This window comes from Taudactylus pleione, unplaced genomic scaffold, assembly GCF_031769625.1.
Source record: "Taudactylus pleione unplaced genomic scaffold, aTauple2 ptg000386l, whole genome shotgun sequence".
NCBI lineage: Eukaryota > Metazoa > Chordata > Amphibia > Anura > Myobatrachidae > Taudactylus > Taudactylus pleione.
This window is the reverse complement of record NW_028284787.1, coordinates 16566623-16578823: the sequence shown is the minus strand read 5'-3', so window position 1 is coordinate 16578823 and position 12201 is coordinate 16566623. Positions and strand designations below refer to the sequence as shown.

General features: G+C 39.5%; 1 protein-coding gene across 1 annotated transcript in view; it reads left to right on the top strand.

The window, feature by feature from the left end:
- The window catches only part of GALNT1 (polypeptide N-acetylgalactosaminyltransferase 1), a 338886-nt gene that overhangs the window by 217869 nt on the left and 108816 nt on the right, over positions 1 to 12201 (top strand). The gene's annotated exons all lie outside the window — the stretch shown is intronic.

Below are 12201 nucleotides of genomic sequence, written 5' to 3'. Positions count from 1 at the left end.
TTAGATAAAATGTGCTCCACGTTCTCTCCAGCTCGTGGGCTTCTTTCATTTAAATTCTTGTGGATTTAAGGAAGCCAACAAAGGGGTTTCAGTGTGATTCATTGGAGGGCGCTCTGTAGTTTATTTTTATTTTTTTTAAATGCAAACATTATATTGAATGTGCACCATCACAGTAAGTGTGTTTTTATGTTAGTGTTACTGAAAATATTAGCAATGAAATTCTCGTATACGGTAGGTGCCTATTTGCTGACTCATTTAGATATTTTATTGTGAATTTAAATAAATGGAAATTAGGCCACTCTGATAGCACAGTGCTGTTTCATTGCTTTGGGGAACATGGCTTTCACCCTATGTCATACTTGCCGATATTCAGCTCCCTCCTTCCGGGAGGGAGCTGAATGCAAGCATAGAGGGGGAGGCGTGGCCGGCTATGACAACGTTTAGGGGGCGGAGCCAGGGGCGTGTCCGCACGAACACGTCATCGTGGCCCCGCCTCCTCTTCACAATGCCAAAAATAAAGGCATTGTGAAGCGGGGGGCGGAGCCACGATGACGCGATTCAGCGCGAAACGCGTCATCGGGCATCCCCGCTGCGTGGGTTTCAAGTAGTTGTGCGGGGGGCAGGCGGCAGCCGGGAGGCTTGCCTGCCTTTCCGGGGGGTCGGGAGCCGCACCCGATATTCGGGAGGCTCCCGACCAAATCGGGAGGGTAGGCAAGCCTGCCCTATGTGTGTAGTGTGCACTCAAAGATTTGCTTTGGCTTCTCCAATTTCCTCAGTCAAAAACTATAATGATTATAATCATTACAAAAACGGACCAGTGTGTGATCAGTATATTTTTCTGTATTCGTGGTAGAGCATTTAGACTGCAAGTTCCAGTGAGGGAGAGATTGATCTGAATGTTTAAATATACACTGTTCAGTGCTGCAAAATATGGTGATGCTGTATGTATAAATGGTAATATTTAACAATAGTGTCTTACAAGTAGGTAAGACTAAAAGATCCAATTGCTGGATAATTTTGTATTATAGTTTTCTTGATTTTATAACTGCATAATCTTAAATATATCATTCAGTTGTTACTCGAATTGTATGTACACCATGTATGTGCTGCTCCAATTGATAGAATTAATTTGACAGTTACTTTCCCTAGATAAAGACTGTCGAATTATGATGCCATCCATGCAAACAATAAACCGTTTCTGAAATAAATTGTGTATGGCCTCTGTCACCTCCTGCTGTACCTCTCATATTTTGTTGAATTTTGTGACAAACATGAACCATGCCTCTGAGATGGCTATCGGAGAGAGAGAAACCATCTTAATGGCCTCTTGTTTCTTCATCATTAGCAGAGGATCTGTCAGAAGAAATATATCATCCCTTCCGTTTCACGGTGTCATTGCACAAAGGTCGCTTAAAGAGCTTATTCATGCAAGCTATTTTGGCAGTATCATAAGCTAACTATATGATTGAGTGAGATTTGAAAGAGACACACCATGGAGTATATTTACTATAGTGAGAGTTTTTAGAAATGGAGATGTAGCCCATAGCACCAATCAGATTCTACTTAACATTTAACTAGCACCTTCTAGAAGATAATAGCTAGAATCTGGTTGCTGTGGGCAACATCACCACTATTAAAAACACTCACTTTAGTAAATATATCCCCATGAGTCTGTTGCATGAATGTGCAGACAGTTTGTTTTTGTATAATAGTCCACATCATTGAGGGTTTTTTTTGCTTTCCCATTCAGTCATTTGAATGACTAACATGAAAAATAAAAAAAATGTACACCCCGATGTTTTTATTTAAATTTATAAATATTAGGCTCCTCAGAACCTAAAGGTGCCTACACACTTAGCGATATTTTACATGATTTGCCCGATTCCGACGCATCGTGACGACAAATCGTGTAAAATATCTTGATTGTCCACTCACGATCACGATGCCGATGCACGTCCCCACAGGTCGTACATCGCATCTTCAGATCTGCAGTGCTGTAGGGCAGATCTGACAATCTCAGTCACGATGCACTGGAATAGTTAGGAGGCACGATAGATCGTTTGTCACATTGGACAGTTTTTAACACCAAATCGTGAACATGACTGCTGGAGAGCTGCTGGGGAGAGTTCAAGGGGAAATCGGACACAATGTTGGAACGTGAGCACATCGCCAAGTGTGTAGGCTCCTTAAAGGAACACGTATACCAACTGCTCCACAACCTTGAAAGAGATTATAATGTGTTAAAGCATCAAAACTGTACTTTAAACTGAAGATGACACACAAATGTATAATCCTTTGATTTCAGTGCTATTTGACAATGTTTCAATTGTAATAAAATTTATCATATTACTGTGGCGTGTAGAGACGCAGAAACTGGTAAAGATGGCTATATACTAGAGAGTACAGAGCTGTTTCGGTTTTAATTACTTGTCAGAAAACATATTTTTCCTTGTTTGTTTAAATTTTTCTGCAGTGCCTTATTTTCTGTTATTAACGGTTGCTTTGAAAAGAGGCAAACATGTTTTTGACATTTTCTTATTAGAAATACTCAGTTAACATCTACACTTGTGCTTACACGGTGCCATCTAACAGTAGAAGAATTTTAAAGGACTTGGGACATGATGATATGACATAATGATGCCTTTGCTTTGGAAACTTTTATTTATTTTAGATAAATGAGTTTGGATGGTCAAATCCAGGTGTTTGAAGGATAGTGTTTGACCTGGGATGGTAGTTTTAAGTATAGAACTAAAGGGCTGTTTTTTTGTTCTAGAAAACTGGTGTTATTGCCAGTGTATGTTTTCACATTGCCATATACTGAGCTCAACAAATACCGGGTACCATGGCAACTGACATTTTAGACTTGGCAATTGGGTTCTAAGGACTGCTGTGTCTTGAGCATTTCCATAGATCATTGTTAATGTAATCCTTCCCTCCTTTGAGAGTGTGGATTTTTTTTTTCAATTCACTGTATGTCTTGGGAGCATGTGTGGGTTGTGAGCAAGCCTGAGTGGTAAGTTGCAAGCAAATGAGATGTCTAAATGGCATCTGGCAAATTTTAGAGCAAGTGAGCAGCATATGGAGGTATTATGGAATTAGTAATGTGAGCATTGCAAGGTTGTTTTTGGGATGTTTTTTCATTCATGAAATTAAGGCCAATGTGAGGCCTTTTTGAAGGTTGGAATGTATCACATTGCCAATCACTGATCTACCTGTTTTCATTAAGCCAGTGGTTCTCAAACTCAACCCTCAGGTTTTCACAATAGTGCATATTTTAGGATTTTTGCCTGTGGAAGTAGATGGGGTAATTACTGAGCCAGCATCAATATACTAACTCACCTGTGCAAGAGTACAGAAATCCATAAACCATGACCTGTTTGTGGTACTGGATTTGAGAATGACTGCATTAAGCTACAGCTGAACTTTAATGTAATATCTACCATTACGTTCACAATTTTACATATTTTCTCACTTGTCCTGCAGGCTCAATATCTAACGGATCCCTATATTTTAGACTGGGATTGCGCCTATATTTATTGGTGTTCCAAGCTTAGAATCTTGCACTCCTTACAGATATTATAAGGTATTCTATCGAGATAGCCTTCAAGCTTTACAGAATAAAACAAAACTCTTAAGGGAAGTTTATATTGCAAACAAATACTGTATGAATAATCTAGTAGCTTAACAATTCATATTAATTGAGAAGGAGAGAAGAGTTAAATATTTATTTTCATTGAAGTTACAGGGGAAGGCTGATGTGTGGAAGGGCTGTTTATTTTGAAACACTTAATACTTGGATCAAATTAATCCTTCAAATTGGGAAAAAATTAATCACTTCACACATTGTGAGCCTTAATGGTGCCACCTTTATATGTGTCTTGAGTGAAAAGCTGAAGGTTTCTCTTTATAATGAAAAAACAGACCTACTTTATTTGTTTACATCATTGGTGCTATAGTCAACGTTTCTCAAGACACCACCCGTGTACAGGACAAGGCAAACACACATTTCTAGCCCCCTCGGAGCCCCCTGATATGCCACCTTCAATTACCCAATAAACTAGCTCCTCCCATTGGCTCCCTCCGGGACCGGAAGTGGCTTCCCCAATGAAGAAACCCTTTTAAACTGCATTAATATCACATCAGTTACCTTACCACTCACTGGTCACAGTGGACCCAGTGGGGCTGTAAAATCCATAAAGTGGACAAAACAACAGCGTAAGTCCGTTCTTCCGGTATGCGTTCCACGCAACCAGAAGTCATGTGGCCTGCGTTCCAACGGCACCCAAATATACGTCACTTCCGGGACGCATTACGATGTCTCCGGGAGAAAAAAAGGAACACACCATCTAGGTTCCTATTTTAAACCAACAACCCATTGCTGCTTTGTCAATAACTCCACATCTAAAGGGTGGCAGTAACCCCCACACTGAGGGTGTAGTAATAATAAGTAAATAGGCACTAGATCGATCAATAAAAAAAAAACTTTCTGTTATATCTGGGGTATATCCTCTAACTCTAGGGGCAGAATTATACTTAAAAAAAAAAAGAAAATATATATATATATATATATATATATATATATAAAATATATAAACAAGTGAATACCGTCACCAAAACAATAACCTAATGAGCTTCTGGGAAAAAATAAAATAATACCCAAAAAAATAGTATTAAGTTAAAAATGTTAAAATATAATTGAAAAAAGTGAAAAACATTTCTTGAAAAAATGTTTAGAAAAATACTAAAATATTGTTATGCAGGGTCTCTGTATTAACAAGTTTTCCACTCATTCTAAAAATATGATGCAGGTGATTGTATTCATTCAGTCCCTATGGGACCACCGTGTCCAGTTGATGTATCCATATGGTCCCTATCACCTCCTCTCCTAGGAGGAGAGACCTATTAAATCATCATATATTTCAATGTGGACATTTTATGTCATTTCTGTAGAAAGTGGGCTGCTACCACCTTATTAGTGGTGCCTTTCTCATAGGCAAGCCTAATGTCTGACCTATGCTGGGTTGTACGTTCACGGAAAGTCCTAATCGTCTTCCCGACATACATTAACCCACACTGGAATAGCAAAATATCTATGAGATGATCCATTTGACAGGGCATACGGTGCCTCAGCTGAATACCCTCCTACTATGTGGGTGAGGAAACGAACTGCCAACCAGCAATACCCTGCAGGTGGTGCAGCCAAGGCAGCGTAAGCATCCGTTCTTCCTAAACAACCATGGTGGCTGGTTGCTAATAGGGTCGTATTCCTATCATTTTGGCTTCTGGTATATCGTGTAAGCCAATCTTTCATCTTTTTTAAAAAGCAAAACTTCAAGAAAGTTCATCTGATGGTCATCTATTGAATAGATAAAACGCACAGGGCTGTCAATAATCAAATATTCAACCATAAGCTGAAAGGAATTTACATCACTCTGCCATAAAAAAAAAATCTAGTTTATAAATCTATGATAACAGAGTATATGTTCCCCGAATTTCGACACAATATGGCGCTGCTCGTACTGGTCCAAATACAAATTTGCGTAAACCAGGGCCATATTCGATCCCATGGCCTTCCCGGACTTTTGTACATAAAAATAATCACCATAAAGAAAATTATTACATTGTAACACAGTACGTAAAAGTGGCGGTAAAAACTAAATTGGTGGTCCAGTATTGGGACTTTCCAGTAAATTGCATCGAACTGCCTCTACACCACCATTATGCGGGATGATGGTGTAGAGGGAGCTAACGTCCAGAGTAGCCAACAGGCAATGAACAGTTATACCATTCAGGGAACCAATATCCTCAAGAAAGTGGCCAGTATCCCTAACATAGCTTTCATACTGTACCACACAATCCTGTAGGTGATAATAAATTAGCTCTGCCAGGGGTTGCCGGACCGACCCCCGGGCCGAAATAATCGGTCGACTGGGAGGGGTCCTCCAGTGACTTATGCACCTTAGGAAGGGTGTATAATATCGGGACTATCACATAATCTGTAGTCAAAAAATCAGCTACCGTCTCATTTATCGACCCTTCCACAAATGCCATATCAATTAGATCATCAACTTTTTTTCTTAATCCTAGACAATTTCTCTTTTAGTCTCATTATTATTAAGTTGCCTCCTAATCTCTAGATCATATTTCACAACATCTTGGAGTACAGCTGCTCCCCCCTTATCCGCTTTGCGAATCACAACTGAACGATCATCACAGAGGGCTTTCCAAGCAATTCTTTCAGCTTTACTTAGTTGTCAAAACTACATTGTGTAGAGGTTTCCTCCTTAACCCCAGCATCAATATCTATATAGTTATATTGACTGGAAGTTTGTGGTCACTTTTTTGCTTTTATATGTTTCTACATTTACAATGGTGTTGTGACCACCAATATTCTCTTAGGTAGTTTTGTCTTGTCCCCCTTCCCCTGTCTTTCCTCCCCACTCTCTCTCTCCTCCGCTTACACTCATAGGCCGTATACGCAAATTTATATATTTATCGTTGATCATGTCAAAATTATTCTGGTTTCTTTCATTAAGATATGCCTAAAATAAACATTGGTTCTTGGAACGTGGGAGGATTTAACTCCCCAGCTAAACGGAGAAAGATTCTGCTATATCTGAATAAACAATATATTGACTTAGCGTTTCTTCCAGAGACTCATCTCGTACCACTGGAAGTAGTGAAATTGAACATGTTGGGTTGGTCAGTAATTGGATCCAGCTCTTTTACCTCTAAGGCTAGGGGAGTAGCTATTTTAATAAAACGCCACTTACCATTTGAGATTATTAAGATTTATAAGGATTCAGAGGGTCAATATTTAATAGTTTCCCTTAAGATCGATAATAGACAATACTTACTTTGCAACATATATGCCCTGAACATATATTCCAAACCCTTCTTCCAAAAATGAATAACTCTCCTCTCTCCATTACTATCTGATCCCTTGATTTTATGCGGGCACTTTAATCTAGTGTTTTCAGCTTTCATGGACAAATCTCAGCAGCCATCACGTAAACTCACCTTACCGAAGCTGGAAGTACCTATGATGGCTGACAGCTTGCAATTAATTGATGTATGGAGAGCCCTACACCCCACAGATAGGAAATACACCTGTTTATCAGCTGCCTACCATACATTAGCAAGAATAGATTATATTCTACTGTCCCAGTCCTTGTTCCCTGATACTGCTGAAGCACTGAGTGAACCAATCTCTCTTTCAGATCATGCTCTGATATCAGCCGTTTTGCATGTACTGTATCAGATAATCATGATTCTCCAAAATTGTGGAAATTTCCCGCTTACCTTACCAAATCCCTTAAATTTAAACAAAGACTAGAATCCGCCTGGGAAACTTATAAAATTGACAATTTGACTCATCTGGAAGATGATCCAATATTATTCTGGATGACATCGAAAGCTGTACTCAGAGGCGAAATTATTTCCTATGTCTCTGATGATAGGAAAAAATATTCTACCAAATATATGGAACTGCAATCTACTCTGTCGACAGCCTTTCAGAAATACAAAATGCAACCAACCCCCCCCAGTCTAAACAACAATACCTTTTGGCTGGAACCCATTTTGATGGGCTCATGCAGAATATGGGTGATTGCTACCACTTCTCAGTTAACTACCGATATCACAAATTTGGCAATAGGACAGGTAAACTCCTTACAAACCCCTTAAATGGTACACGCCCTCCCATGATTACACATCCACTGAGGAACTCGCAAGGAAATCTAACTACTAACAAAGCAGAAATATCCCAAGTAATGAGGTCATACTATGTAGATTTATATTCCGGACCCTCACCTTCCTCCTGTGCGAACAATCAAGAAGAAATACTAGTTGAGGATTTTTGGAGCACCTTTAAATATTCCCAAACTCTCACCAGAATCTGTACAATCCCTTTTAGTGCCAATTACATTGGATGAGATTCGGAATGTGGTGCGGCAGCTATAGGGAGACAAGGCTCCAGGCCCTGATGGCCTTAGCTCTGACTTTTATAAAATCCTACTTACTAGAATGGTTGACACGCTAGCCCAAGTCCTTAATTCTATTATTAACTCACATTCCCTGCCTCTACATTTTAATACAGCCACTATTAAAGTGTTACCAAAGCCTGGTCGAGATCTTTCTCTCCCGGGTTCCTATCGCCCCATCTCACTATTGAATTTAGATTACAAAATTCTCACCAAGATATTAGCAGATCGCATAAAAACACTTCTTCCTCATATAATCCACCCAGATGAAATGGGATTTATATGGCGTAGACACTCCAAATTTAATGTACGTCGAGTCTTGTCAGCTATTTCTTCCTCTACAGCCTCTTCTTCTCTATCAGATAATAATGTAATTCTCACTTGATGCGGAAAAGGCCTTCGATTTAGTTGAATGGGAACATCTCTTTTCCGCCCTATCAAGTTTTGGTTTCTCTGAACCTTTTATTACTTTAATAAAATTGCTTCTAACTTTCAATCACAGATTTCCTGTAATGGAACCCTTTCTACACCTTTTTCTATATGTAAAGGAACAAGGCAGGGCTGTCCCCTTTCCCCACTCTTATTTGCTGTAGCACTGGAACCCTTAGCAATTGCTTTGTGTTCATCTACTGTATTTAAGGGAGTTTGGATTGGCAATATTGAACTAAAACTGGCATTGTTTGCAGATATGCTGTTTTCATCTCCCGATTCCTCCTTACCCCACATTCTCCAAACAATTCATACATTTGGAGAGAAAGCGGAATATCATATCAATGTTGCCAAGTCTGAACTCCTTACCCTAGGAAATTTCCAAAGACTGATATCTCAATCTTCATTAATCTCTTCATTTAAAGTGGCTACTACTAAGATTAATTATTTAGGGATTCAGATCACTGCAGATCTCTCCAGACTATATGAAGAAAACTTCTCACCTGTTATAGCGAAGATAACTTCATTACTAGATATTTGGAGATTATTACCATTGTCCATTCTGGGTAGGGTGGCAGTACTCCAGAGCATTGTCTTCCCAAAGTTGTTCTACCTCATGCAAATGCTACCTATTGGCCTACTCAAACGTGACATCATATTCCTGCATAAAATTATGACTAAATTCCTCTGTAAAGTGAAGGAACCTTAAATAGCTCTAGACAAGCTCATGGCTCCAAGAGTGGCGGGTGGAGTGGGAGTCCCTGACTATGTTTCTTATTCCTTATCCACGGTTTCGGTGTGTTGCCGATTGGCTGTACAACAGAAGTGCTTTTACGGATCCCAAATTAGATGCAGCTCTATTTTACCCATTTTCACCGAGTGCTCTTTTACATACTAAAGCCTCTATCCCTTCCCACATACTCCACAATCCGTTATTTTATGATATCTACTATGCATGGCTTGCTCTTAATAAGAAATTTAAGAGAAACCCACAATCCTCTCCACATATCCCACTGTGGGGAAACCCAGCTTTTCCTCTATCTCTTTCTAATACTAATATTCTCATCTGGAAAATAAAGGGTGATCAGAATCCTCTAACGTATTTGATCCAGGGGGCATAATCTCTCAATTCTCATATCTAAGGGAAAAATATAATCTTCCTCATTCACATTTCTTCATGTTTCTGCAAATGAGACATTATCTTTCTTCAGTATCTACTACACTATCTAACTTCAGGAAACAAATATCAAGCCTAATCTTCTGCAATTTATCAATTTGTGCGAACACAGACAATATCGAATTAGATATATTTACTCCATTTTAACCACTGTTTCTGTTGACAAAAAATGGGCTTAATTAATCCAACAATGGCAAAAAGATGTCCCATCAATTACAGATGCATTGCAGATTAATCAGTATTATGACTATAATGAGAACCCTTGCTTCTACTTATCTACAAGATGTTCACTTACGCACAATACAAAGAGCATATATATCTCCATCTCAATGTGCTCGATTTAGTTTACCACATTCAGGTGAATGTCCTAAATGTAAGATTACCATAGCCTCCTTTTACCATTGCATCTGGGATTGTGGACATATCAGACAATTTTGGAACAAAGGGCCTGATTCAGAGCCGAACACTCTGACCAGAGCGCTCGCTCTGAATCAGGGCCCCCCTCTATAAAAATGGAGTGTCCTCCTGGACGCTGGCATAGCTGTGGGTGACCACCCACAGCTTATGCAAGCGTCCATGATGATGGTCGCGATGGTCAAGACCATCGCGACCATCGGGCTTGCGATGGAGACCCTGCGGTAGGGTCTCGCTGCCGCAAGCCCAGGAGTGATTTTGGCTCTATCAGAGCCAAAATCACTCCCACTGACATCACTAGTGATGTCAGTGGGGCCGGCTTGAGACAGTAGGAGTTCCCATGGGAACGCCTCCGTCTGGCAGCCACGCCCCTGGCACGCCCACCAAAGGGGGCGTGCTGTCAATCAACATCGACAGCACGCCCCCTTTGGTGCGAGACCCGGAGCGACGGAGAGCCCGTCGCTATTCGGGTCTCGCGCATGCGCACGACGGAGCTCCCTCCGTTGTGCGCATGCGCAGTGGGGCAACATCGACCTGCTCGCGAGTGGGTCTGAATGACCCCCAAAGTTCTAGCCTTTATCAACGATTTATTATCGATCAGGGTATCCCCCAATCCCCTAGCTTGTTTATGTGCAAATTTCTCTGAGTGGAATCTGGGATCCTCACGTAAATTAAATATCCCTTTTCTAACTGTACTGGTCACAATATCTAGGAAAATAATATTGACACACTTGACTTCCAAATCGTCCCCTTCCCTCGCAAAAGTCCATGGAAAACTATTACAAATATTATATTATGCTAGGAAGTCTGCTCAAACAAACTTAGAAACTGGTGTTATCAGATTTTATAATGGGGTCTCTACATTGACTCGCGGGAGCAACATACCCAATCGCAGATTTTTTTTTTTTAATTCTTTATAGCACTAAACAAATAAACAGACTGAGCATATAAACAGGTATGAGTGCAAAAAGCCTCAACAATGAGGCACATTTTCGATTATATAAAGAAAATACAATATAGATCTATTTGTGTAAACAAAATTAATAGCAAATAAGGTATGGGGGGGTGGCAGGGGTGTGGAAATGTAAGGGAGGGAAACAGGACTATTATAGAAATTAAAACATGTGAAAGATATTTAAAGAATATTGAAACAAAAACAAGGAGGAGTACCTATCCAAGGTGATAAGGCAAATAAACAAACCAATCACAGATTTTTAAAGTGTTTGAGCATACTGGTTTCTCCATAGACAACTCATCAGAATATCCCCTTCTTATTCTTAAACTTTCATATAAGTTTACTCTTAGAAATGATTCCTTGTTGTCAGGCTTATAAGGTCCCACCTCAACTACATCCCTCCCTTCTACCCTCATGTGTATTCCTCCTATTTCCCAAATCATCTTCTTTTTCCCCCATTATTACTTGTGCTTTACTGTTTCTCTAAGTATATATCTTTAAGTGATAGTTATCACACACAGATGTACAACAAAAAATTATTGAATGACAATATTTTGTAAGTACCACTGTTCCTCTTTATTATTCGCCGTTGACATGTTATGATTATTTTCTTTATTATAACTGGATTCAATTGTTTTCTCTAAAATTCTAATCCGCTCATTTGTATGTCGATATGTTCCAAGTCTTGATATATACTTCATGGAACTATATTTTGTTGAAAATTCTATAAAATTGCATTTTTTTTTTTTTAAATCTATCAAACTCATGTCGGGATAAAACTGAGACCCCTAGAAAGTAGCTAGATCTCTGATGCACTAAGATCCTGGCCAGACATATTAAAAATTAATTCCTCGTTCCCAGTTTGCCGTGAGGACAACCCCTTGTATTTACTCCTACTCGGGTGCGGCCTACAGAGATTTTTCCTGAATCTACATTCCAGAATGTGACCTTGTAGCCATACCTAAAAAATCACCCGATGGAGGTCTAGCATCCATACTTCCTGATTCAGAGGTTGAGTTGGCGGTGGTAGTATCCAATCTCGACTCTCTCTTTGGACTTCTAAAATGACCCTAAATGCTGTCCGTCCCATATATATGAAACCTAAATTATATGTATTTACACAAACTTTTTTTGATGCACAAAATTATTAAAAAATTTGTTTAAAATTACATTCAGGCTGTGTGTGTGTGTGTGTGTGTGTATATAAGGTGACATAAATGCATCCTGTGTTTAGATTTAGGTTT